Below are 26979 nucleotides of genomic sequence, written 5' to 3'. Positions count from 1 at the left end.
CAGTCTTTCTCACGGGGTTACGGTGAGGGGTACCCCTGTGCCCGTGAAGTGCTTTGGACAGGGCCTCGCCCCCCGTTAGCGGTCACAGCGAAGCTGCCATTGCTCCCCGCCGCTCGCACACCAGTAAGGGTGAGGCCTGCCGCGCCGCTCGGCTACCATCTGCCGCCGATCTCGGTTAGGATCGGCCCGGGCGGACCGTCCCGGCGGGGCCCGGCGCGCACCCCCGTCGTTACCGCGGGGGCTTCGGGCCGGCCCGGTTTACCTGCGCCAGCGCGGCACCTGGACGACCTTGGCTTTGCGCACACGCATGACTCCATCGGCCAGGCGCGTCTGGGCGCCCGTCCCGCTCCCCCGCCCAGGCCGCCGACCCCTGGCTCCCCCGGCGGGGCCTCCTCCTGCCACGTGACGCCCCCGCCGGGGGGCCCCAGCGCCCTCCCCGCCGACGCGCCGTTCCGGCCCGGGCTCCGCCCGCACGGCCGCCCCGCTGCAGCCATCCCCGCGGCTGCCAAGCGGCAAAGCCCACGGCATCTGCCACTTGTCACTCAACCCGTCGGCACCGCCCCGAGCCTTGATTTAGGCGCGGCCGGGCGGATTCTGGCCTCACTCTCCGGCTGGACGGACGGCCACACGGACGGACGGGGCGGCTCTCCTCGGCTCGGGGCGGCTCTCCTCCTCTCGGCTCGGCTCGGCTCAGCGGGCATCGGCGCGGCACTTCCCCGGGTTTGCCGTCATGGCCGCAGTGGCGACACGCCTGAGCTGCCTCGCCTGAGTTCCGCGGACTCGCGACCCCGAAGGGTAGGTGGCCGGTGCCCGTGGCCAGGCTCCGTGGCCAGGCGCCGTGGCCGTGGGGCCCGCCGCGGGGCCGGGGCGGCGGCGGGGCGGGCGGCGGGGTTGCCGCGGAGCTGCGCGCGGACCGGGCTCCGTGCCGCGCCGGGAGGGTGTGCCGCCGCCGCCGCCGCCGGGACGGGGAGGTCCGCTCCGCGGCTCCGAGGGTCCAGGCGTGAAACTCCGCCAAGTTGCCCCCGGGCGAGCCCCGTCCGCCAGAGCCCAGCGCGCTTTCGCCAGGTCCTTTTCCTCGCCCCTTGTCGCGGCACTCGCGTTTACGGGGCAGGCAGTCGGTAGGCTCGGTGTTTGAAACCTGGCACTCCAAAACTTGCCAAAAGGCCAGAAAGATCATTAGAAAGTCCGTTAAAAGTCATAACGCGACCCAACACGAGACGTTTGCAGGTTTGTAAATGCATTATGGAAAATGGGATTTGTTTTATGCTTTCGGAGTACGGACCTATCCGATAGGCTCTTGAAACTCTTTTTAAAATGTGGGCTCCTAAAATGTTTCTGGATTAGGATAAGTGATCATGTAATTTTTGTTATTTAGTTTCAGCATCAGACTGGAGGGACGCCGGTGAGGATTTTTACTTCTTAATAAAGATACTCCTGTAATGTTGACTTTCTCACACACACACACACACACACACACACACACACACCAACAAATGTGTTACTTTTATGTTTTAGGAAACCAATAAAAAATTAAAAATAGAAACACTCAGCTTAGGTCCTCCTTCTTCCAGGAATCCTTCCCTAACCCCTCCCTCCCCAGGCAGGATCCGAGGCCCCTCCTGGGAGCTTTCTGGGGCCTCACTGAGGTCTTGGTCCCTAATGTCCTCCCCACCCACCCCACCCCCACGCCCCGTGGGTTAACCCGTCAGTCTGGCACGGAGCCCAGTGGATCCTCAGCACAGGGTAAGTGATTAATACTGTTTAACGACCGAAGGAAACGATAAAACGGCCTTATGTTTCATGGTTTTAGCTCTAACCTTAAAGAGTGGTAAAATTAGATAAGAATGTTGGTTCAAAAGTTAAGGATCTGGAAAAGTTGACAACAGCCAATGCCCCTGTCCCACGTCCTCTGGGATATTTATCCTCTAGAGCGGTGTTTTTCGAAGTTGGGAGCCCATTTTTGTGGGTCTGAAATCAGTTACGTGAATAATGATCAGGACTTGTACAACACGAATTGACAGAGAATAGAAAAATATCGGAAAGTATATCAGGTCATTGGGTATTTGCTTCATGAAAAAAATATTTTTCCCCTCTCAATTTTATGCATACACACAGATGTGTGTCATAATGTAAAACGTCATTCTTTAGCATGTATGAGTCATGGTCAAAAAATTTTGAAAGCCACTGCCCTAGATAAATTTTCATACATATACACAAGCAGACGTGTACAAGAAGGTTTGCTGTAGTGTTATTTTAATACCCCAAAAGCTGGAAGCAACCTTTATGTCCATCTGATAGGAGAAAGGTAGATTATACTCGAGTCATAAAATGTACCCACCCAGTACAGCGGTGAACGAAGTAGTTTTGTATTTTAACACAAATGCATCTCAAAGTTGAGCCAAAAAAAAAAAACCAAGTTGTTGAAGAATACTATATGATGTCATCTATGTAAAATTCAGAGCCTGATGAAATAAAGCTGTTGATAAGGATGCATGCATAGGCGATAAGAGCAGTAAAGAAATGAATACCATAAAAGTCAAGTTAGCGGTTATCTCCTGGGGGAGGAGGGGGCTGTGAATGTGAAGGGACACACGGAGGGCTTTGGGGATGCTGGCAATGTTTTGTCTCCTGACCTGGGCAGTGGTTACATGCGTGTTTTTGCTTTATAACTCTTTGTTAAGTGATACATATGTCTGTATATTAAACCCCCCCAATATATTAAAATATGGGCATCTCAGAATGAAGAAACCTGAAGCCAGGACTCTAGTCTATTATTCATATTTTTCTGCTCTTTAAAAAAAAAGTCATGATCAGGGAGAGGTATCTAGGAAATTTAAATAATATCAGAAATATTTTATTTCATAAATGTTATGGTAGATATATCAGTGTTCATAAAATTTTTAAGTGTTTTATATCCTAAATAACATAATATTTTAAAAAATATTTAGAATAAATTAAAATCATTCATAGATAATGTTCACATTTTGGTGTGTTTTCTAAAATGCAATTTTTGTGTATTTTTTTTTTTTACAAAACTGCAATTATATTTTATATCGTAATTTAAATAAAGTCTTTTTATGAAAAATCAAAGACTGAAAAACATATAAAAACATAACAGACCTTCATCAGAGATTTTAAAATACTAGCATGTTGTCATACTTCAAAAATTTCAGTTCCTCAGTCTTAGGCTACATTTCAAGTGCTCAATAGCCAAGTGTGATTAGTGGCTATTACATTTTATGATATTCTTTTACATTATACTATATTGTTTAACAGAACATTTCCACCATTGCAGAAATTCCTATTAGAAAACATTGTTTAAGATACCCTTTGTTGATTAAATAAACTGCAGACAATCTTTTCTTTGTGTTTTTGTGTCTTAAGATAGTCTTCTCTACTATTAAGGTAATATATTTTGAAATTCTTTTCTAAAAAATTTTGAAGTTTGTATCTTTTACGTATTTATTTAGATCTTTAATTTACCTGACACATAAATGTATATATGTATGTATCAATGTATAGTTTTTATGTTGTGAGATTAAGATTACTCTGTTTTCTTTTTCCGGTGTGGAGCAGTCCCGGGACCAGTGGTCTGCAGTGCCACTTCCGTCGTAAACATATTTCCAGATATGCTTGGGCTCATCTCTGGGCTCTTTATACTGCAAATTCTACAGATTTTTATTCACTATTGCTTTATATTTAGTATATTTTTCAGTTCTAAAAATTAAAACTTTTTTCATTATATTTTTCTTTTTTTTTAAATGAGATTTTAGAAGTATTATTTACTTCCAAACCTGGAAGGTTTTGTGAGTTATCCTTTTGTAACTGGTTTCTAACTTGCATGGTAGTCAGGAAATGAGGGCTCTATGCTACTGATTCTTTGAATCTTTGAAATTAGAGAGATTTTTTATGGCCTCATGATTACTTTTTCAACTGCTTCTTGAATGATTGAGAAGAGTATGTACTCACAGACTCTTAGGGCAAGGTACTAGTACACATACACATACACACACACACACATACATATATACACATATCCATATATATGTCTTAGATTAAGCATAAGAATTGTGGCACTCTGATCTTTTTAACCTTACTAGTATTTTGGTTTGTTTGATCTGTCAGTTACTGAGATAGGTGTAATAAAAACATCACAATAAAATAATGTGTTGTCTCAATTTCTTGTAATTCTGTCACCTTTGCTTTATAAAAGTTGAAAGTATATGCAAGTTCGGAATTGCTTTATCTTCTCTGTGAATTGGAGCTTTTGTCATTCTATAGCTGCCTCTCCCAAATGCCTTTTACCTTAAAATCTGTTTTGTTTCATAATACTGGAGTCACACCTTTCTCTTAGCATTAGCTTAGACTTTTAAAAAGGTAAAACATGATTTTTTTTTTTTTATCCACACTGCCAATCTTTGTCCTTTTACTGGGAGCTCTCAGCCCAATTAAGTTTAATATAATTACTGATATACTTGGGATTAAAGTTAGCATTCTGTTTTATGGTGTGGGTTTTTTGTTTGTTTTGTTTTTGTTTTTGTTTTTAATCCTGCCTTCTTTGTGTGTGCGAGGTTTTTTCCTTTGCCACCTTTTGGATTTTTTCTTATTCCATTTTCCTCCCTCTCAGTTAGTATGAAAATTATATGTTTGATTTCTTTCTTTTAATCATTTCCTTTAAATTTTTAATGAATAAACTTAACTTACTCTAAAGTTTATTAATTCTATTCTTATTCCAAATAATTCAAGAAACCAAGTTTGCTAAGACTCTAGTTAGTTTCCTGGCTCACATGTTATTGTCATCCAGAATTTTACGTCCATCTTGATTTTTTTTCTCCTATAAATTTTACATTATTTTTTTCTTTTTATGGATTCTTTGCCATTCTTTCTTGTATCTCAGATTTTTTTTTCTTCCTCAGGGATATATTTTAGAAGCTTGTTTATTCAGAGGCTGTTGGTGGCTACCTTTACCTGAAAATGTCTTTATTTTGCTTTCATTCTTGAATAATGGTTTTGCTTGGTGTATAATTTCAGGTACACAGTGTCTTTCTCAGACCTTTGGAGGTGTCATTTCATTGACTTCAACTTCAGAGTTACAGTTGTTCAAATAACTATTTGTTGGTAATCTGTCTCTTTTTTGCCAGATTTTAAGATCTCTTTTCTCTTGTGTTCTACAGTTTTACACCGGAGTGTGTCCAGGTGTGGCCATTTCATTTATCCTGGATTAATTGTGTTTCCTGTGTCTAAGGTTAGTGTTTCGTCAGTTCTCAAAAGTTTTATCCTTTGAGTATTGTTTCCCCTCCATTCTTTCTTTTCATTCCTTCAAGGACTCTGATTCAACTTCTGTTAGGCTTTCTTATTCTGTCATCCATGTCTTTTAATTTTAATGTAGCTTTTCTATTTTTTTTCACCATGTTGAATTCTAGGTAATTTTAGACCTGTATTGTGATCTTTGTCTAATTTTTGTTTTCTCCAAATTTACATACAATAAAAACAAAAATAAAGTGTGTGGCTTATTGAAATTTATGCCTGTGTGATCACCACCCTGATAAAGAGAAAAAACATTTTTATCCCTGCAAAAGTTCCCTCCTCTTCCTTACTATCAACAGAATCATTCCTCTCCCCTAGTCAAGTACTCTCCTGACGTCTCTCACCATGGATTATTTTCAGGTATTCTTGAACCTCTTATAAATGGAATCATATAGTTTATTCTTTTTGTGTTATTTTCTTTTGTTCACAGAATATTTTTTAGATTCATCCTTGTTGCCAGTATAAGTAGTTTTGTATTTGTTTTTGCTTTATAACAAGGGGTGGCAAACTATGGCCTGTTAGCCCATGCAGCCCAAAACATATTTTATTAAAATGTTATTGGACACAACCATGTCCTTTCATCAGAGTTGAGCAGTTATAACAGAGACCATATATACCACGAAGCCTAAAATATTTTCTATTGAACTCTTTATGGAAAATGTTTGGTTTATATGGATATAACACAGTTTATTTATCCTTTCTCTTGTGGATGAATATATGAGTTGTTTTCAGTTTTGGTTCATTATAAAATAAATAAATAAATAAATAAATAAATAAATAATAAATAAAATTACTGCAGATGTTCATGACACCGCCCTAAATATATGGAGCTGAACTGGTGGTCTTTGGGTAAGTTGGTTGCATTTCCATGAGTATTAATAATGTTAAACATCTTTTTATATCTTTATTGACCAGTCAGACTTGTTTTGTTAAGTTCCCTCAAGGTCCTAAAGAGATTTGCCTCTGGTTTCCTCTAGAACCTTTATCATTTTAATCCTCACAGTTGGGTCTTTGATGTACCTCCAGCTGATTTTGTATATGGTGTGAGATGGGGGTCAAGATTTATTTTCCACATGGACATCCAGCTGTTCCACACATTTATTGAAAAGACCTTTCTTTTCCCATCAGGTTGCAGTGGGGTCTTGGTTAAAAATGAATAATCATATTTTGGATTCTCTTCTGTACTCTGTTCTGTTCCACTTGAAATACTGATCAATTCTCCTTCGGTACCACACTTCTTTAATTACTGTAGTTTATAGTAAGTCCTGACATCCAGTGGTGTAAAGCCTCCAATTTTGTTCTTCTTAAGGACTCTTTTAGCTATTGCATTTCTATATAAATTTTAGAATGAGCTTGTTAATGTCTATTTTTTTAAAAGTCTACCAGACATTTGGTTGTGATTGCACTGACTCTAGAACAAATTTTAGAGAATGGGCATCTTAACAGAATCTTCCAATCAAGAACATGGCATGTCTCTCAATTGAATAAGTTTTTCAGTTATTTCTGGCATTATTTTGGTGGTTTTAGTGCGGAGAACTTAATGCATTACTAAATTTACTTCTAGGCATTTGATTTATGCTATTGTAAATGTCTTTTTCTTAATTTTATTTTTCAATCATCTTGCTGGTATCTAGAAATACAATTGATTTTTGTATATCAAACTTGTATTTTGTGACCTTGCTAAATTCACTTTTCAGTTCTGGTAGTTTATAGATTGTTGGGGATTTTATAAATGCACAATCACATCATCTGCAAAATAAAAATTGTTTTAATTTGCCTTTCTAATCTCTACTCCTTTTTTCTTTTTCTTGTGTTATTGCACTGGCTGGGAACACTGGAAGGATATTTAACAGAAGTGTTTAAGACGGACATCCTTGCTTTTTTCTAAACTTAAGGGAAGATAATCAGTATTTCACTATTAAAGATAATGTTTACTGTATTTTTTTTTGGGGGGGGGGGTAAATGCCTTTTACAAGATTGAGAAAATTTCTTCTATTCCTGGTTTATTGAGATTTGTTTTCATTAATGGTTATTAAATTAAAAAATGTATTATTAAATAATTTTAGATTTATGGAAGAGTTGCAAAGATAGTATAAAGTGTTCCTATACACCCTTCACCAACCTTCCTCTATGTTAGCATCTTACATAACATGGTCCATTTACCAAATTAAGAAATTAACACTGACACAATACTATTAACTAAATGACAGACTTTATTCAAGTTTTCCCACTTTTCCCACCAATGTCCTTTTTCTGTCCCAGGATCTAATCCTTACACCAATGTCCTTCTTCTGTCCCAGGATCTAATCCTTACACCAAATTGCATTTAGTTGTCATGTCTCCCTAGGCTACTCCAATCTGTCAGTTGTTTTAGTTTTTACTTGTTTTTCATGACCTTGCCACTTTTGAAGAGTACTGGCCATGTATTTTGTACAGTGTCCCTCAATTTGGGTTTGTCTGATGTTTTCTTACTATTAGACTGAGGTTGTGGACTTTGGAGGAAGAATACCACGGAGATATTGTGTCCTTCTCTTGCATCCTATCTGGGGGAACATGATATCCACAGCAACATGTTAACCTTGATCACATAGCTTGGATGGTGTCTACTAGATTTCTCCATTATAACATTATTACTTTTTCACTTTCATCTATTCTGTTAGAAGCAAGTTCACACTCATGGGGAGGAGAGGGAAAAGTATCAAATAATTTGAGAATATATGTTAAAACTACCATGGTAATTAGTAAATATTTTGAGGGTTTGCAAAGGTCCTGTTTCTCCTTAAGGCTGTCCACTAATTTTAGCATTCAGCTGATCTTGCCGGCAGCAATTATTGTGGTATTCTAATGGTGATTTTTCATTTTCTTCATTCTTTCTACATTTATTAACTGGAATTCTGACTCTGGAGCCAGATTGCCTGGGTTCAGTTCCTAAGTGTGCCTCTTCTTACCTCCACAGTGTAACCTTGGGCAATTTCTTAACTTCTCTATATTTCAATTTTCTCATCTATAAAATGTAGATAAAGTGTCTACCAAGAAGGTTGTTGAGATCATTAAATGAGCTCATACATAGGAAGGGCTAAGAATTGTGCATAGTCCTAGGGATATAGTTATTTTTTCCTTTCTGTATTTCTTAATGTGGCAGATTATTTTAATTTTAATCATTTTAATATATTAACTATTAAATTATCTTGTACTCCTGGGTAAACCTTACACATATTTCTATGATCTGGATTTAACTTGTTTAAATTTTTTTATATACTATTCATGTCATACAGTGGCTCTTCTTTTGCCATAGCACAAGACGTAATGAATGATAAATTCCTAAAAAAAAGATTACACAAGAGCTTAGCAACTGAGGTGGCAACATTCCCAACTTTCTAGAGCGATTTATATCTGAGTCTTTGGGTAGAGATAGAGATCAAGATAGCTCTTGCAAATGAATCTTTTTCAATATTGAATTGAGCAAATTCAAAACTTGGCATATATTATGAAAAATGAGCCCTCAATAGGAAGGAAAAATGATCTCAGCTTTTCTACATGTTTCACCTTGAACAATGTTTTATTGTAGAGGTTTCAATATTTGGAATATTCTGAAAGATTCATTTGCCAACAATATGTATTGAGTACTTTTGATGTGCCAAGCAATATGTTTTGCTGGTTTGGGATTCTTCTCTGCTCTTGAGCATATGGGCCGTGTCAGGATCATTTCAAAAGCTGAAGGCAGGCCTACTCGAATCATTCAAGGAAACTCAATGTCTGTTCATTCTTAAAATGTGGGTAACATTGAACTCTATCTTTTCTGCTTGTTTCTTTCACTCCTCTGAGCATCTTTGATTAGGCCCTTATCATCCTATGGTTTTTCCTTCCCTGTCTAGCATGGCTAATGACCACTGGGGTCAGCTCTCTCTAAAAAAAAAAACCCTTCAGTGACATGCCAGGACTTGAGAAAACAGGTCTTTGACAGTGGTCCTCCTCTGTCTAGTCCCAACTTGCTTTACTAGCCTCATAGTCTTATTCCTCAGAGTTAGTCCAGTGGCACAGTGGGTCTTCACTACTCGTCAGAATCTGAAGTCACTATACTGTGTTTGAGGCTCTGCCTTTACTCGTGCCATTTCCTATGCCTTAAGTGGGGTTTTCCAAAATATTTCCAAGCTCTGTTCAGAGGATACTCCTCCACAACCCTACTGACTAGATAGTAACTTTATGGTTTGTAATCTGTAGCCCTTGTTACATTCTTACCTCTCATCACCAGTCTTTATATCTAAATGTCATTTCCAGTTGGTCAGGTTCTTAGAGATAGGGTCCCATTACCTACCATGATCCTTCGCATACAGAGAGCTATTGCTAAACAGCCACCATTCTTAAGTACCTACTATAATTGTTGTACAGTTTTGCAAAGTAAGTATTATTGTCCCTGTTTTAAATTGTGAAGAAACTCGGTATCAAAGAGATTAAGAAATTTGCCCAACACCATATAGTTAGCAAGTGGCAGAACTGGTTCGTCTGATTTAAAAGCTCTTGCTCTTTCTTCTATGTCATACTACTGTGGTACTAAAAATAAATAGTTAAATAAAATTATTTAATAGACGTATTTATGGTAAAAACACGCTACTGAAATTGCGTTACTTACATCGTCAGTACGCTGTTAGAGTCTTTGTTTCAATGACCAAGCCACTTGATGTGGACTAACTGATGTACTCCTACTTCCTTTGGGTTTTCCTTCTAAGTTTTTATTTATTCTAATGAGTAAGGTTTGAATGGTCTAATTTTGGCTTATTTTAGGGCCAGTGAAACAGTTAGAAACTTAAGCGCAATTTGTGTGGTTTCTGTCCTGTGTTCAAGTAGAAAATTTTACATTTGCCTAATAACCTTAAAATAAGGCAACTGATAAGGTAAAAATAGTTAGCTTGTATTTTATGCAGTACTTTTTCTCCTACCGAGTTATAAAATACTTAGGGGGGAGCATATAAAGTGAGGCAATCTTAAATATACAGCTTGATGAATTTATATATATCTGTGTAAGCACTAGATCAAGGTAGACGGTATTACATCCATCCAGAAAGAAAAATTCTCTCATGCATCCTCCAGCCAGTACCTCCCCTAGAGATAACACTCTTCTGATTTCCATCACTGTAGATTAGTTTCAACTATTTTTGAACTTTAAGAATAACCAAATAGTATGTATTGCTTTGTGTCTGACTTTTTTTTTCATTCTGCATACTTTGTTGAAATCCTATCCATGTTGAAGCATATATATATATATATATATATATATATATATATATATATATATTGAGTAGCATCCCATTATTTCAATATACCATAGTTTCTCTTTAGTGGGAGTGGAATGCTGATGATCTCTGAATTGCCTAGGCAGGGTGTCCTCATTTCCTTTTCTTAAAGAATAAAGCATGGTTTGCAGTCAAATAGCTTATCTTCTAGTCCTCTTCAATCTCAGTAGTGAAAAAGCCTTGCTTTACTTTATCCCATCTAGGTTCCCTTTGGTCCAAATCGGCAGTGTCTCTGTTGGTATAATCCCAACTCTATTTCTGGCTTTTGCAGATTTAGCCGATTAATTCTAATCTCATTGTGGAATGATTATCTAGCCACACCCTCTCCTGGACATGCTTTCTCATTTTTTGCAGGATGGGTAGATGGAGAATTTTCCCAAGTCTTCAAATTCTCATTGTTTTTTACTTAGAGATTTTTTCTATTTATCTCTCTCCTCTTACATTTTACTAGAAGTCATAGGAGAAGCCAGGTCACATGCTTCAATGCTTTGATTAGAAATCTCTTCAACTAAATATTTGATTTTATCGCTTCCAAGTTCTTTCTTCCACTAAATACTAGAACACAATTCAGCCCAATTCTTTGCCAGTTTGTAATAAGGATCACCTTTCCTCCAGTTTGCAGTAGCGTATTCTTCATTTCCACCTGCGTGATTCTCACCAGAATCACCTTTAACTTTCCTATTTCTACCAGCAGTCTCTTCAACGCCATATACACTTTTTCTAGTAAGCACCTCAAAACTCTTTCAGCCTCTACCCATTAATTACCCAGTTCCAAAGACACTTCCACATTTTCATACATGTGTTAAGTAGCACCACACTTCACAGTACCAAATCTAAATTAGTATGCTTAGGTTGTTGTTAACAGAATACCACAGATTGGGCAGTTTAAACAACATAAATTTATTTTCTCACAATTCTGGAGGCTCTAAGTCCAAGATCAAGATACCAGTAAATTCAGTTTCTGATGAGACCTCTTTTCCTGGCTTACAGATGACTGCTTTCTTGCTGTGTTTTCACATGGCCTTTTCCTCTGTGCATATGCTTGGAGAGAGTGGCCTCTGGTGTCTTTTTATCTTATGTCTTTTTATAAGGACACCAGTCCTATTGGATTAGGGCTCTACCCTTAACCTCATTTAGCCTTAATTACCTCCCTAAAGGACTTATCTTCAAATAGTCACACTGGAGGTTAGGGCTTCGACATATGAATTTTGAGAGACCCAATTCAGTCCATAACAATGGGTCTTGGGACTGAAGTATTGGGACTGAATGCAAGCTACTTTAGTAGCTACTCTCATTATGCCATATTTTTTTAAGCATACTATTAACATTTATAATGCAACTAGTTTAGTTTAGCTCCCACTGGAGATTTTGAGAGCTTGTATGAAGTAGAGCTATTATGTTAATTCTGTCTGCACTTCTGTGAAGCATGAAGTCAGTGTCACACATTTTAAGGGTAAGACCTTGTCGCATTCAAAGAGATGCTTAAAATTGCAATCTAGAAAATTGCTTTTAAACAGCTGGGGAAAGACGTTCATATTCTCAGAGGACGTAATTTAGGAAATCATTCACTGTGAGGTTTTAAAAACCTACATTATATAGGAAAAGTGTTGATTTTTCTGACACCTTTCTGGGGATATTAATATAACACAATCAGATCCATACATAATCTTTAGATATTGTAAATTAAAATTTTTCCAGTATACTTTACGGTTTATGTTGTTGTTGTTGTTGTGATTTACCTATTTGTGTTCATTCTAGTTTTCCCTCACAATGTTGGAGAAGTAGATGATGGAATATATTCTAACTTTAAAGCATGAACATATTACTCAGATTTCTAAAAATTAGAGTAGATGGTATCTCTGTGTGTATCTAAAACAAGAAGGAACATTTAGTTTTTTTCTGTTAGGCTGACAACTCAAAATATTTTGTAATTACCTCGCTGAATTTCCCTACCCCCTCAAAATAGGAAGAAAGAGGAGGAAGAGACTTGGTTGGTTCACAAGGTTGGGATATTTTGGAGGGGATTGATCAGAGGTTGTATATATTGACGATATGTTTATTCCATGAATCCTCTCTTAGAAGCTCTCAGCTGTTTAGAGGCCAGCATCCCTATTTCTGTAATTGTTTTAATGGGTGGAGGTGGTGCAGTAGTCTTTTCCATCTCTTGCCTGGCTATTTTGTCAGGAACAGCTAATGTAGAGCTAATTGCAGCAAAGGAGGCAGCATCTGACCTCCCTATTCAGAGCACAGACAGATGAATAGCAAACACTTCCTTCTGAACTGTCCCTTCCTGGTCCCCATTTGTAAGGGGGCATTTTATCTTTGCCACATAGGAGTGGAGACTGGAAGATTTGCTCTATTTGGGAATGGGGCAAATCTTTCTGCCCACTTCCTCCATATACAAGTCTGTCCCATACCCCCTCCTTACTAATTTAACTTCCTAGGTAGAGCTAGGGAGGGAAAATGTCCTGATCACCAAAGTTGCGTGTTATGTCTTAGCAATTATAATTCTCATTATAAAGTCCCATTGTGATATAGAAATCAGTTTCTTATGTGTTTGCTCATAGCAAGTTTGTATCAATGCTAGGTGTTCTGACCTTATGGAGGTATTGGGACCATGCCACCTCTCTCTGAATGATGCCCTTACCGTGTCACCATGTAATAGGAACAACTGAGAAACTATGAGATCTAACCATGATGAAGGGCTGGCAGCTTGAGCCCACAATCCAGGTGATCAGGTCAAATGCTGATTGTTCTACTTCTTAACTGTCTGCTATAGGGAAAGGTTTTATTCTTTCTCAGCCAAATTTTTCTTATTTGTACAAAGGGGATAAAACCTCCTATTCTCAGGTTGTTGTGACAATTAAATAAAATAATATATAGCAAGTGCTATAGATAAAATATTCATAAGTCAAGCTAAATTCTTTTTCTCGGTTAAAACTGATGAAAAACAATGAGATATTCCAAGAAAACGGAGATTTAATGCAGAGAGGATGATATAAGGGAGGACAGAAGTGAAGTCCCTGAAAGTATAATATCCTGAAAAGCGTACTTTGGGGTAGTCCTTGGGGTTTTGCTTATCAAGGGAAGGTTTGTCTTTACCATCTCAACCTAGTAATCTCTCTTGAGCTTCAGTATCATGATTTTTAAAATGAAGATGATAAAGTCTTTGAGGACCTTGATAAGGATCCTTTGATAGAGTGGTGGAGATGGGAGCCAAGGGAATGGGTTGAAAAGTGACTAGGGGAGGAAATGAGGATTATCTAAATTTTCTATTCTTTCCAGAAGTTAGTCTGGGGATTTAGTGGGAGAAGTGGAGGTCAATAAAGGTTTTGTTAATTAAAGGTTGGGAAATACCAGAGCATGGTCTGTTGGGGAGAAGGAACTCTAGTATAAATGGAGAGGGTGATAATATAGAGGAAACTGTTATCAGAGATATACATACAAGTGTTGGGAGTGATGAAATTCTGTAGAACTAAATACACACACACACACATACACAAACAAACAAATTTAATGAGACTGGGGTAATCTCAAAAGACCAGTGGGTTGCACTAATATAAATGTACTGATTGTGATATTGTACCTCAGTTTTGTGAAATGTTACCATTGGGAGAAACTGAGTAAAGGATACTCAAGATCTCTCTTAAAACCCCATGTGAATCTGCAATATCTTAATGAAATTCAATTTAAAAATGAATGTGAAACTATTATATAAAACTAAGTTAATTTTTATTTTTTAATTTATTTTATTTTTAGGTTGTTCCTGCCTGATTGATAACATAGTCATCATTGGCTTTTGTAAGTTGATATTTTAATTTTTTCTATGCTCCACCCTGATATTTGCATTTTCTAATTACAAGAGAGTACTTTTCTAGAGAACCTGGAACAAAACTTGTTACCAGAAAATAAGCAATAGGGTCTTAAGGAAGCAGAATATGTTTTCAATACTGAGATGTAAGAAAAGTCTGCTAGAGCTCAAGGTCAGCAGAATTTTGTCAGTTGTAGGCTTGCCCAGATAACTCAATAAGGAAGTTTGAATGCCTGATTTAGAACTTTCATTAGATTATATGTGTGACTTAAAAGAAATTCAAATCTTACCTATATATTTCTGTATACTTCATTTTCTTTTTTGTCATTGTTTGATTAGAAGTTCTTTGGTAGAAAAAAAGTGAATCGGTCTTGATAATTTTAGTAAATGGTTCCTAATGCCATTTTGTTATTGAGGACTTGGAGTGTTCTTTCAAAATTTAGTTCTAGGAGCTCCCCTTTTACAAGGTATAAATTAGGGAGCAGATAGCATGGTGGAGAGCACAAGTTTTAGACCCATGCACAGCCTGGCTTGAATTCTGGCTGTGATACAGGTAAGTACATGACTATGAACAAGTTAGTGAGCCTTTCTTAGCCACAGTTTGTCATTTGTAAAATTGAAATAATAATAGCTGTGATATTTATGCAGCTTAACTGAGGTGATATACCTGGCCATTAGCAGCATTCAGTAACTCTTAATCTTTTAAATAATTCTATATTTCTCAGTACTATAAGCTTGAGACACTAGTAATAAATAATTTTACAATATGCTTTATAGAGGACTATCTTTTATTACTTATATCCTTATATGTAGTAAATGTTGAAAAATTATATATTTTTATAGGAGAGAAAATAATTAGGAGACATGGGCTGATCTGTAATGGACTCAGCAAGTCACTTTTTGCATTTTTTTGAGCTTTTATGTAATCTCTACATCTTAGCAAAGTGGACAACAAGAAATGAGGTAGTGTGGATTTGTCAGTACTTACTTGAAAATGTAAAGCACTAATGCAAATGTAAGAAAGTGGAATTTCATAGTGAGGGGACTTCCACCATGACTTCCAGCCATGATGTAGTAACAGAAACTGGATTTATGCTCCTGCCTGAGCAGCCAAAAAAAAGAGCCCCATAAACTATTATGAAAAAAAAAGTTTTCAGACATTGAACAACAAGCAACATAAGAAGTGAACCCTTAGAGAAGGGAAACAATGGTGTGCATGAGGCCACAGCATAAGAAGGGGAACCAAACACAGACCAGTGGTCACCCTGAATTGAAGTGATAAGAGTTGGGAATTCAGGGAGGCCGAAGGCAACTAGAATTTGCAGGATAGAGTCCAGAGAAGAGAGAGTTTCACAAATAGAACTCTGGAGATCGTCGGCTGAATACTAATTAGTGCAGGCATGTAAGGGAATTACCCAAGGCTGAAAAAAGAACCACTGGAAGGGAAAAGGTAGCTCACATAGGGCTGGGAAGTGTGTGTCCCCCACCATTGAGAATAGAAAAGCTTTGTATTACAAGTGTATTAAATGGAATGCTCAGAAGGGTTTTGCCTTGTTACAAGGCAGAAGTAGCCCCAGAGTAAAGGTTGCTCTGATCCTTCCTAAAAAATCTTAAAAGGAAGCCATTAAAGAAGGGTCATAAAACCTTTTTGTAAAGGGCCAAATGGAAAATATTTTAGACTTTTCAGGTCATATGATCTCTGTTGCAACTACTAAGCTCTGCCATTGTAATGTAAAAGCAGCCATAGACAGTATGTAAATGATGGGGAGAGCTGTATTCCAATAAAACCTTATTTACAGAAATAGTGTGGGCCAGATTTGAACTGTGGGCCATAGTTTGCGGCCTCCTGTTTTAAAGAATCAAATGGTTTCTAATAGCTTAATTCCATCCCAGAACAAAGCTCAAGAATATTTAAAGAAATACCAAATATCTAGCACCTAATAAGGTAAAATAAGCAGTGCCTAGTGTTCAATCAAAATTTAACAGATATACAAAGAAACTGAAAAATTCAATGGTAAAGAGAAAAAATAATCAATAGAAATAGATTTAATCTATTTAAAATTCTTAAGATTTTAATAAGGAAAACATTTACTAAACAAAGATATTTAAATAGTTATAACTATATTCAAGATAGTAGAGGAAAGCATAAAGTTTAAGGATAGACATAAAAGCTATTATAAGACCCAAATTGATTTTCTAGAGACAACATAACATGATGAAAAATACACTGGGTAGGAATAACAGTAGACTAGGCATTGCAGGAAGAAAGATTTTGTGAACTTGAAGATATAGCAATAGAAATTATACAAAATGAAACACAAAAATACTGAATAAAGAAAACAGCCCATCAGTAAGCTGTGGGACAACTTCTATCAGCCAAATATTTCTGTATATGTGTAATTAGGGTCTCCAAAGGAGGGAAGGAAAAGAAAAAACAAAAAATAATGGTTGAAAGTCTGTTAAATTTGATGAAAACAATAACCCCACATATCTCAGAAGCTCAATGAAAACCTAGCATGAACAACAACAACAACAAAAAAAGAAAAGAAAATTAGACCAAGGTACACCATAATCAAATAGTTTAAAACCAGTAATAAAGAGAAATATTTTAAAGCAGAGAACAGATACTATAAATTTAGAGGAACAAAGAATGATGTTAGACTTTTCATCAAAAGCAGTGAAAGCCAGAAGACAGTGGAGTAACATCTTTTTTTTTTTTTAATATATTTTATTGATTTTTTACAGAGAGGAAGGGAGAGGGATAGAGAGCTAGAAACATCGATGAGAGAGAAACATCAACCAGCTGCCTCCTGCACACCCCCTACCGGGGATGTGCCCGCAACCAATGTACATGCCCTTGACCGGAATCGAACCCGGGACCCTTCAGTCCGCAGACCGACGCTCTATCCACTGAGCCAAACCGGTTTCGGCTGGAGTAACATCTTTAAAGTAATGAAAGAAAAAACTGTCAAGCTAGAAATCTATAGCTAATAAAAATATCTTTCAAAAAAGATAATGAAATAAAGACTTCCTTAAGCTGAAAGAATATGTTACCACTAGAGGCCCCCTTAAGCTGAAAGAATATATTACCGCTAGAGGCCCGATGCACGAAGATTGGTACAAGGATGGTTCCTTCCCCTGGCTGCCGGCACCGCCTTCGCTCCGGCTGGAGCCGCCTTTCTGCCTTTGCTCCGGCCCAGAGCTGCCTTTTCGCCTTCCTACGCTGCCCAGAGGCCCAGAGCTGCTGGGGCGGAGTGGAACACCCTTGTCCCACTCCGCCCCTGGCCGCTCGGCACCTGTGTATGCAAATTAACCCGCCATCTTTGTTGGGTTAATTTGCATACTCACTCCTGATTGGCTGGTGGGCATCGCGAAGGTACGGTCAATTTGCATCTTTCTCTTTTATTAGTGTAGATTAGACCCACACTACAGGAAATGTTAAAGGAAGAACCTAGGAAGAAGGAAAATAATATCAGATGGAAATAAAGAACATCAGAAATGATAGCCACCTGGGTAAATGTATAAAATTTAAAAATTTTTAATCTTTCATAAAAGATAACTGATTGTTTAAACAAAAATAGTAACAATAGAGTTAGGGTTGATAACATGAAATATATGAAAATAATTGCACATAAGGTCAGGAAGAGAAAATTTGAAATATAAAATCATAAAGTTTGAAATATAAAACCATAAAGTTTTTATATTATATGTGAAAAGGTATAATATCCCTTGAAGGTACATTGTAATAAGTTAAGGATATGATTATAAACACTAAATCAGCCGCTAAAACATCAAAACAAAGAGTTATAAGCCAAGAGATAAAATAAAATAATAATCAGTCCAAAAAAAGGCAGAAAAAAGGAAAAAGGGAACGTAGAACAGATGGGACAAATACAAAACAAATAACAAGATGCTACAATTCAACCTAACAAATATCAAGGATCACATTAAGTATAAATGGTTTAAATACTCTAGTTAAAAGACAAAGAATGTCAGAGTAGATCTGAAAAAACACACACAAGCATTAGCTATATGTTGCCTGAAAAAAAATGTACTTCACATATATAAAGGCACAAATAGTTTATAAGCTAAGGGATGGAAAACAGCATATATTTTAACACTAATTTTTAAGAAGTGGCGATATTAATATCATAAAGTAGAAATAACAGCAAAGTATATTTTCAAGAATAAAGAGAATTCTTTCATAATGATAAAATGGTAAATTTCTCAAGAAGACATAATCTTAAATGTTTATGCATCTAATAATAGAGTTTCAGTTTACACAAGAAGTAGACAAATCCACAATTATAATCAGATTTCAACACCCTTCTCTCAGTAGATGATAGATTAAATAGATAGAAAATAAATAAGGATATAGAAGAATTAAATAGCACTATTAACCAACTGGATCTAATTGTTGTTTATAGAACACTCCACTCAACAAAAGCAGAATACATATTCTTTTCAAGTGCACTCAGAACATTAATCAAGATAGACCATATTCTGTGTAAGAAAACAAGTCAATTAATTTAAAAGGATTTAAATCATACAAAGAATGTTCCTTGACCATAATGGATTTAAATTCGAACAGAAAGGTACCTAAGAAAATACCTTTTAACTGAACATCACACTTCCAACTAACCCAGGGACATATTCTAGGCTATAAAAAAACTCCTTAAATTTAAAAGGAAGCATTTTTCCCATTTTAACGAGTTTTACATTAGTTTGATTTTCAACATCAATGCCAACAGCCAGGTGCTTTATACAGGTTATCTAATTTGACCCTTCACAAACCCTATGAGAAAAGGTATTATTATTCCTCTTTTACAGATGAGGAAACTGAGGTTATAAAAATATTGTTGACTGCTTAATTTACAAAAAGGCGACACTAAAATTTAGGTATGGATCTACTTGAACCGGAGTGCATGCACTACCTTCTTGAATGAATGGTGCAATGCATTGGGTTTAGAAATAGATGACGACCTACTTAATATAGCTATGGTGAGAGAACTTGGGTGAATAATTATATGCATCCAGGGTAGCTGGGTACAGTGGAAACAGCATGAGATTTAGAAGCAGAATACCTCAAGTTCTAACTCTGCTACTTATTAATTCTATGACTTCGGTAAGTGATTTTATTACCTCTCAAGTCTTATTTTCTTCGTTCAAAAGTAGAAATGAATAAAGCCAGCTATCTCGGCTGCTCATGGTGAAGATCACATGGATGTTTCTAAGTTCTCTAAAAGCTCTTGAAAGGCATATAAATGAACTGATGAGGTATTTTGCCATATGCCATAGCCTTTCTTTAAGTAGTACTTTTTTTGAGTGCGTTTAAAAAAATGATCTGATTTATAGAAACTTAGTGAGTTTCCAGAACGGCTCTCTTAGATTATAGAGTGATCTATTATATAAGGAGTTTCTACTCATAAGAGCAGCTTTTTTTTTTTTTATGAGATATATAATTTGTGAGATGTAGTGTTATTTCACAATACCTTGTAAAGGGATTCTTGATGTTTCTCTCTCCATTTTGGGAGAGTAGGAAGACAGAGAGGCCCAACATGAACCAGTGCCACAGTCAGCTTTCAGGTGCCTACGATGACCGTTCCACTGTGCTTACTAAGCTACATTTTCTGTACAGTTTAGAGCTCTGCATTTCTTAAGTTCATCTCTGTCCCCAACTGAGCCAATGAAGGTCTCCTTGCGGGCTGTTCAGCACCCTGTACAAAATGGCATCGTTGAGTCAAATGAGTAATCATTGATTGGATCCCCCAGTTCAGCACTAAAGCTCCAAAGACGGGCACCCAGGAAGGTTATGTTCTGTGTCAAGGAATGCGTGCTCCATCCCTCTCATTCCAATATTGTTTATTTTCTTTTTAGGTTAGGAATTTTGAAATTTAACTCATCTATTCCCATGTTCACTGAGGATTAGTGACAGGCATGGAGTGGAGCTCAGTAAAATGAACACATTTTGTTGCAGATTTCCATGAAAGCCGTGTCAAAGAAGCAGTTCAGAATTCAGAGGAGACCTTGGAAACTTTTAAATAATACCTGCTCAGTGTAGGTAACCTATCAGGCCAATCCGTGTTCTTTCCTAGGCCCTCCTCACTCCCTCAAACACACACACAGCTCATTCACACACAGACTGCCATTTAGGAGCCTGGATTACCAGTTTGGATGATTACCCAGCTCAAATAAAAAAGCTAACTGTTCTGTCGCGGTTCGTGGTTTTGTTTGGCAAACAGAATTTACGCAAACTGACTCTTTCTTTAGGTCTAGCGGCCTTTGCGGGAAGCCCTAGGAATTACAGCTCTAAATTCATCGTATGTCGTAGCTTACTGGGTGCCAGCCAATAATGAGGGCTGCACTATAGCCACACTCCAATCGTCAGTAGAGCTATTCGATGGAGAATAAAGTGTCCCTGTAGTTTGGGTACGGTGACTCGAAAGAAATTGGAGATGAAGGGAGACCATCGCTTGGAGGATTGCAGGATGGAAGAAGAAAGGGAGAGTGAGCAGGCGACGTGTATTTATGGAATGTCGGGGGGCCATTGAGGCCCAGCAGGCCCTGGTAGCGGAGGACTTCCCTTGGTGCCCGTTTTCTCCCTCTGACCTTGGATGAACTAGCGCGCAGTATATTATGCCTGGCGATTGTGCTGGTTTGTCATGGTTAGCATTCTGGACTGTCACTGGAATGTAGGAAACGGATGAATTTGAATTGAACCATGAGGTGGTCTCCGGGCCTTCTCCTTGTCTCGAGGAAACCTGTCGCTGTTTGTCTGGGCCTGGCCTAATGAAAGCAATGGAGGGAGAGAGAGGTGGGCCTTTGATCTCTTTGTTGCAGCTGCTCCCTGGGAACTCGCTGAAATCAATGCCCTGTTTTCCTGAAGGAATGAATGGCTCTGCCTAACTAGCTTTGTGAAGCCCTGGGGGAATTCACTGCCTCTGTTTATTGACAGCTGAAAAGGAGCACATGGGGTGGAATGGACCTTCTTGTGAAAACCAGGCACAAGGAAAATTAGACCTCAATTTAACATAGAGGAATTTGGAAATTCACCCCAAAGGAGACCGTGGTTTCTCATGCTTACGTTAGAATTACTCAAGTTTGGGGCTAGTGTGTAATGAACAATGGGGGTTCTGTCACAACTATGTTATAAGGAGGAATATGGCAGGCATAATACGTGATGTTAAGTAGAAGTTGATCCAACACCCTTGTTCTTTTTTTAAGCACAGAAGTAGAGAAAGACAAATATTAACCATGATATAATCAGGTGATTCTTTTATTTTTTTGCCTGAAGAAAAATAAAGTGATATTTAAAAGTCATTATTAATATAGTAACACTAAGTCGTTAGAGTGTGTCTTCTGTTCATTTATGTTTCAGAACATCTTTGAACGTTCCATCTAACTTTCACGACTGCTAGCTATTCATGCCATGCTGGATTCTGTGTGTTGCATGGGAATATTATGAGAACACATTTATTTTTTTTTTAAACTTATATCCCTGGGATATTTTAACTGAAAGTCTGTGTCAAACATAAATGAACCAACATATAGCACTTGCGAGTAGAACAGTTCATAAATCCTGAAGTTGGTGCCGTATTTTGAGAACAGAGTAAGGAAAAGGTCTTGAGTCTGTCGCAAGGAAACAACACCAGACCTTCCTTTTACATCTCCCCGCTTGCTTGATTTCCCAGGAGGAATTTATGGCTTCTTCCCTTGACCTCCAGCCCTTTGCGCACACCTCTAGTATAGCACTTAACACGTTGCCCTGTAGATCTTTGTTTAGGTTCTTCTTTTAGCTGGAAGTACAGCAGCTGTATAGTATTCATTTTTATATCTCCCAGCCTCGCAGGCCTCCTGGATCCGTGAGTGCCTGCTGATGAGTGGAGATTGATAGCTCCCCATTCCTCCATTACTTTGAATGTAATTGCTTATCCGGGCTTCAACTGCAAACACTATGTTTTAAGAAAACCTGATTGATCTATTGTTACCTGATTGGCACTATAGCCTTTTAAAACCTTTCCTTCAGGGAGAATTATTAAATGGTTGCTTTGATTTGGCAACTTTTGCCGGGCAGTCCATCAGCCTCTGTACAGGAAGCATAAATAGTGCGTGGCATGGTCCTTTTCAAAGCCAAGGTCTCTTCTCTAATATTCTTTCCTAAAAATAAATCTCAAAACAGCGTCTAGACATTTTCGGTAAGAAGATGAAAAAGCTTTTAATTTAGAGTTGTGTAGACTTTCACTTAACCAGATTTAGTGATTGAGATGGATAAAGCTTCCATTTTACATGATTTAATTCTGTGGTGTAATATGAAATAATGCAAAACAAATCATCCTTTGACCATATCTTTAACCAGATTTCCCACACACGGTGTGTTATGAGCCCCTTATCAAAGCAAGCAAACATCTTCATCTCCCAGTGAAAGTGTAAAGGAAATTGATTCTAAGGATCATCTGCTATGATTTTACAGGACCCAGAACAAGCCCAATTTCTGAGCTCTTAAGTTAAAACCTATTTCTTTTTAAGTGGAAAATGGTTGATGATGTTCTTGGGGAAAATAGCATCTTAAAATTATAATGGAAAATTTTAGAGAATGGTTGGGGTGGGGCGGGGGGATAGGAGAGGTAAGTAAGCACACAGTACAGGAACTTGCTAATATTTTACTCACCCATGTTATTTTTGTTTTATTTTTACCACCACGATTATTTTTAAAGAAATCTACTTGGTTTTCTGTTTTGATTAAAGGTAGGGATGAAATTTAAAATACAGGTTTCCAAATTTGGGAGTGGTGGTAGCAACTTTGTAGAGGAATGGGCGTTCGCATAGCTCATACAAATGTGGTGGACTCAGCAGTTTGTGATTCTGCTGAGATTTTAGGTTTCTTACAAAATGGGAAAATTACCGTGGCCTTGATCATCGATAGACTCTCACTCCCATAAGTATTAACTTCTAGATAAGAAAGCAGTAAGCACAGTGCTGAGGTTTTATAACTTGGCCGCTCAAGCCTCCCAGTTTCTGGAAGTAATTTTGTGTGACATGATACCAAGTAGCGAAGGGGGGGCGGGGGGGAGAGGGTGGAAGGAAAAGTAGGAAATCAAGCCACACTTTTCCATGGGGTGTTTCAGCTTTTAGAAGTGAGGCGTATCTTTGTCTACGTTGATAGAAAGAACTACTCACAGGCCAAGGCAGTGACTGCAGTTACAAATGGCGTTCTTGCTGTGTTTATAGAATCAGACAACTTCCACTACATGGTCCTCCGTCAGAGAGACTTTTCTTCCCTCAGGAGGGAAAACTGCTGTAATATCCAAGTAGTAATCATTTAAGAGTCAAGCCCACAATGTAGGTTTGGGGATCAACATATGTTAGGTGTCTGCATTTGTGTGTATGTTTATTTCCATAAACAAACTTTCTAGCAGAAAGATATCAGATCCTTCCCTCTCAGATGGCTTCCCATCCATCCACCCTGACCAGATAAAGCCTTATCTAGTCATTGGGAGGGAGACCTCTCCTTCCCGATGAGATGGAACTGCAAGAAATGCAGTCTGAAATATAGAATTATTAAAAATACCTTTACTGGGTATGCTCGCTGTCAAGTTCTGCTCTCCAGCTTCTCCTTTTAATAGTAGCCTTGTCTTTGAAAAACAAAATTGGAATTAAGCAAAGGTGTGTGTTTTGTTGTTGTTTGTTTTGCCTTTTAGTGGCCTTTCCTTCCTCCCCTCATTGTCACCCTCCGCCCCTCAGGTACTTGTTGCCTTTCCCAAAGGGTCGTGTTCTCCGTTGACACTTTCTTTAAAGGTCTGTCATCTGATATCTGCTCAAGGCTGTGCGGTGTTTTCACTTGAATCAGGGTCTCTGGGAAATAACCGCAAATGCACGAGGGCTCCCCACTTACCACTCGGTGTGAAGCACTTTACTCAGATGAACTCATTTAATCCTCAAAAGGCTCTTGTGCCATAGGTATGATTATTCCCATTTTACAGGCTCGAAGTGGAGGCAGGGGGAGACTAAACAGATTGCACCAGGATTCTAAGTGGCCCCAGGCGGCCCCTGGATTTGAATCTAGGCATTCTGGCGCCATAGCTCCTGCTCGTAACCACATCTCTAAACTAAAACTAAAAATCCTTTAAGAACTTAAAGGTGTGCCTCTGGAATGTTGGAATATGCCACTGCGGCATGTTGACGGAGAGAAATTTTTTATTCTGGCATTCCTGAACTCGTATTCCATATATAAATGTCTACTGACACAGTACCAATGTGGTTTTTTCCATGCCTTTTTTTTTTTTAACCTTTTGATTTCCTCCCCCCCCCTCTAGGGTTGCTCTACATTTGATGTGGCCTCTGTTTTGCATCTAAAACTCCTCTGTACGTCAGACTTAGCAAGGTTAGTATGCCTCTGCCAGATCGTCTGACTGCTGCCCAGTCTGCTCGCCCATGGTCAGTGGTGAGTCTGCGTCCCGTTCTCTCTGCGTTAGAGTGGACACCACTGCTGTGTATAAGGGCTTTTATACAATTGGCTTTTTTAATCATGACTTGCTTACTTGAAACTCTGTGATCCCGCTCCCTTACATTTTAAAAAGATGTTTTAGCATTGTTTTATCTTACAAAACAAACAAAGCCCAGGAAACATTTGGGGGTGTTATCCTCCATTTAGAATCGCATTTAGTATGTTGCATACGTTACAATTCAGAGTTTCTAAATTATGCTCCTAAGATTGTAATAAGAGGTGAGTCTCAGTTTGCATATGTTCTGTCCAAATTTCCTAAAGTTGTGAAATACGTATTAGGAAATAAGTGCCCCTAAATCCAGTGTTTATTTGAGGGAATTCATGGTTGGCAGGAGTCAAGAGTTTTATCTCTTATCATTCTCCATACATCTGGAGATGATGATTTGTATTAAACACCTATTTCATAATAGTAATTCCTGCCTGAAATGTCATATTCAGCATTTTGGTTGTCTTTCCCACGTAGCATGCATTTTGTTCTCTGTTTAAGCCCATTGCCTTCTTCACCCTAAAGCAACCCTCCCCCTGTTTTGCAGCTTTAGTGCTAACAGCGTTGCTTAACCATAACTCTTGGCCTCTCTCCAAACATATTTTTTTTTTTACAAAATGTCCTTGACTGTAATATGCCATAATTTTATTTTTGTTTCAGTGTTCTTTTCTTATATTTCATCTTACACTTGAATTTTTTTTCCCCCCTAAGCCTCTCACTAGATAAACCACTTCCAAATTTATTTTACTCTTGGGGCTGACTTCTAGAAAAGCTATCCACAGCTGCTCCAGTTGGAAGGCCAAAGCGAGGAGAATATTAGATGGGTGTGTTTAAATTCCTGCTCTCCAAATAATTCCAGTTGAAACTAGTCCACTTCCCCACTAACACATACAAAAGGAAAATTCTAGCAATATCCAAAATGCCAGAATCACTTCTCTATGTCATTTGGGTAACTTTATAATACTGGTAAGACCAATTCATGCCGGCCCATTTTTTAATTGACTACTTAATAATTTAGAAATCTTTCAGATATATGACATATAAAACTTAATGCATCCAAGAAACTAGAAATTTGTTTGGTAAGTACATGTTAGGAAATGGAATTAATTGTATTGTGATTATCCAAATTAAAGAAAGATTATTGAAGTCAATCAAGAACTACTCTTTCTGGGATAGTGTACTCTGAAACAGGTTATCATGTTTTTTCCTAATTGTGAACTTATCCCAGTTTGTAAAATTGTTCTTGATACTTATTAACAGACCCGTCTACTTTGTACGTATACTCTAGACTCTGTCGCAGTCTTTGGGCCTCTGCTTGTGCATATGGACCTACGTACTGTATAATCTTGTAACAGCTCCGCACGGAGGGTCGATGTCCCCGTGCAGAGAAGTTCGGGGACTTGCCTGGGGTTGCACACCTGGCCAGCAGCGGAGCCAGTACTCGGTCAGCCATTTTCCTTAGATTGCTCAGGCACTTCTTCCCTTTTCCTTTGTGCTTTTATGTGTGTTTTCCCCCAAGAAACTGACCATTTCACTGATTTTAAGGAATAAAATGGGTAAATCCAGGAGCATAGTTTGTATGTCCCCTGTCTGAGGTCTCTTTCCCCAACACAAGCCTGAGCACATGGCTCTCCTGGTGAAAACCTTCCAGGGATTCTGATTGTGCGGGACTCTTGGTTGCAATTGACAGAAACTCATGGGACCCTTAAAGAATCCCAAAGAGCCGAGGACAGGAACGTGCTTGCATGTAGAAGGACCACTCTGATAGTAGATTGTGATGAAGATTAGGACGAAGGGAAACAATCCAAAAACAGAGACCGAGCAGCCGTAGGGATCTCAGTCTCTTTGCACTGACCTCACTTGGCTCCGAGCTCTTGACTCACTAGGCTGGTAGTAGGTTTAAAGGAAACCCCATGAAAATTGGGTTTTGACCAATAGAGTGGGCTGGCCCTCCATTCTCAGCATACCTTCCCACCGTCCCTCACCCTCACCCCCATCAAGTCTTGGGGTACCACAGATTGGAAAGTCACCGTGCAGAGAAGTTCGGGGCCTTGCCTGGGGTTCCCATGTTAGGCGGTGG

General features: G+C 38.5%; 1 protein-coding gene across 9 annotated transcripts in view; it reads left to right on the top strand.

Moving 5' to 3' along the window:
- The first annotated feature begins 558 nt into the window (after positions 1–558).
- The window catches only part of PLAGL1 (PLAG1 like zinc finger 1), a 51219-nt gene continuing 24798 nt past the window's right edge, over positions 559–26979 (top strand). For 4 of the 9 annotated variants that reach the window (XM_079779949.1, XM_079779948.1, XM_079779947.1 and 1 more), the window contains exons 1-4: positions 559–795; positions 5175–5245; positions 14358–14399; positions 24723–24790. The gene's annotated coding sequence lies outside the window, so the exon portion shown is untranslated. The remainder of the gene's footprint in view (positions 796–5174; positions 5246–14357; positions 14400–24722; positions 24791–26979) is intronic. The other 5 variants (XM_079779944.1, XM_079779943.1, XM_079779942.1 and 2 more) reach the window with 2 other exon arrangements.

This window comes from Cnephaeus nilssonii, assembly GCF_951640355.1.
Source record: "Cnephaeus nilssonii genome assembly, chromosome: 9".
Classification (NCBI taxonomy): Eukaryota; Metazoa; Chordata; class Mammalia; order Chiroptera; family Vespertilionidae; genus Cnephaeus; species Cnephaeus nilssonii.
Note: the sequence above shows the minus strand (reverse complement) of the source record. Positions and strands in the feature narration are given on the sequence as shown.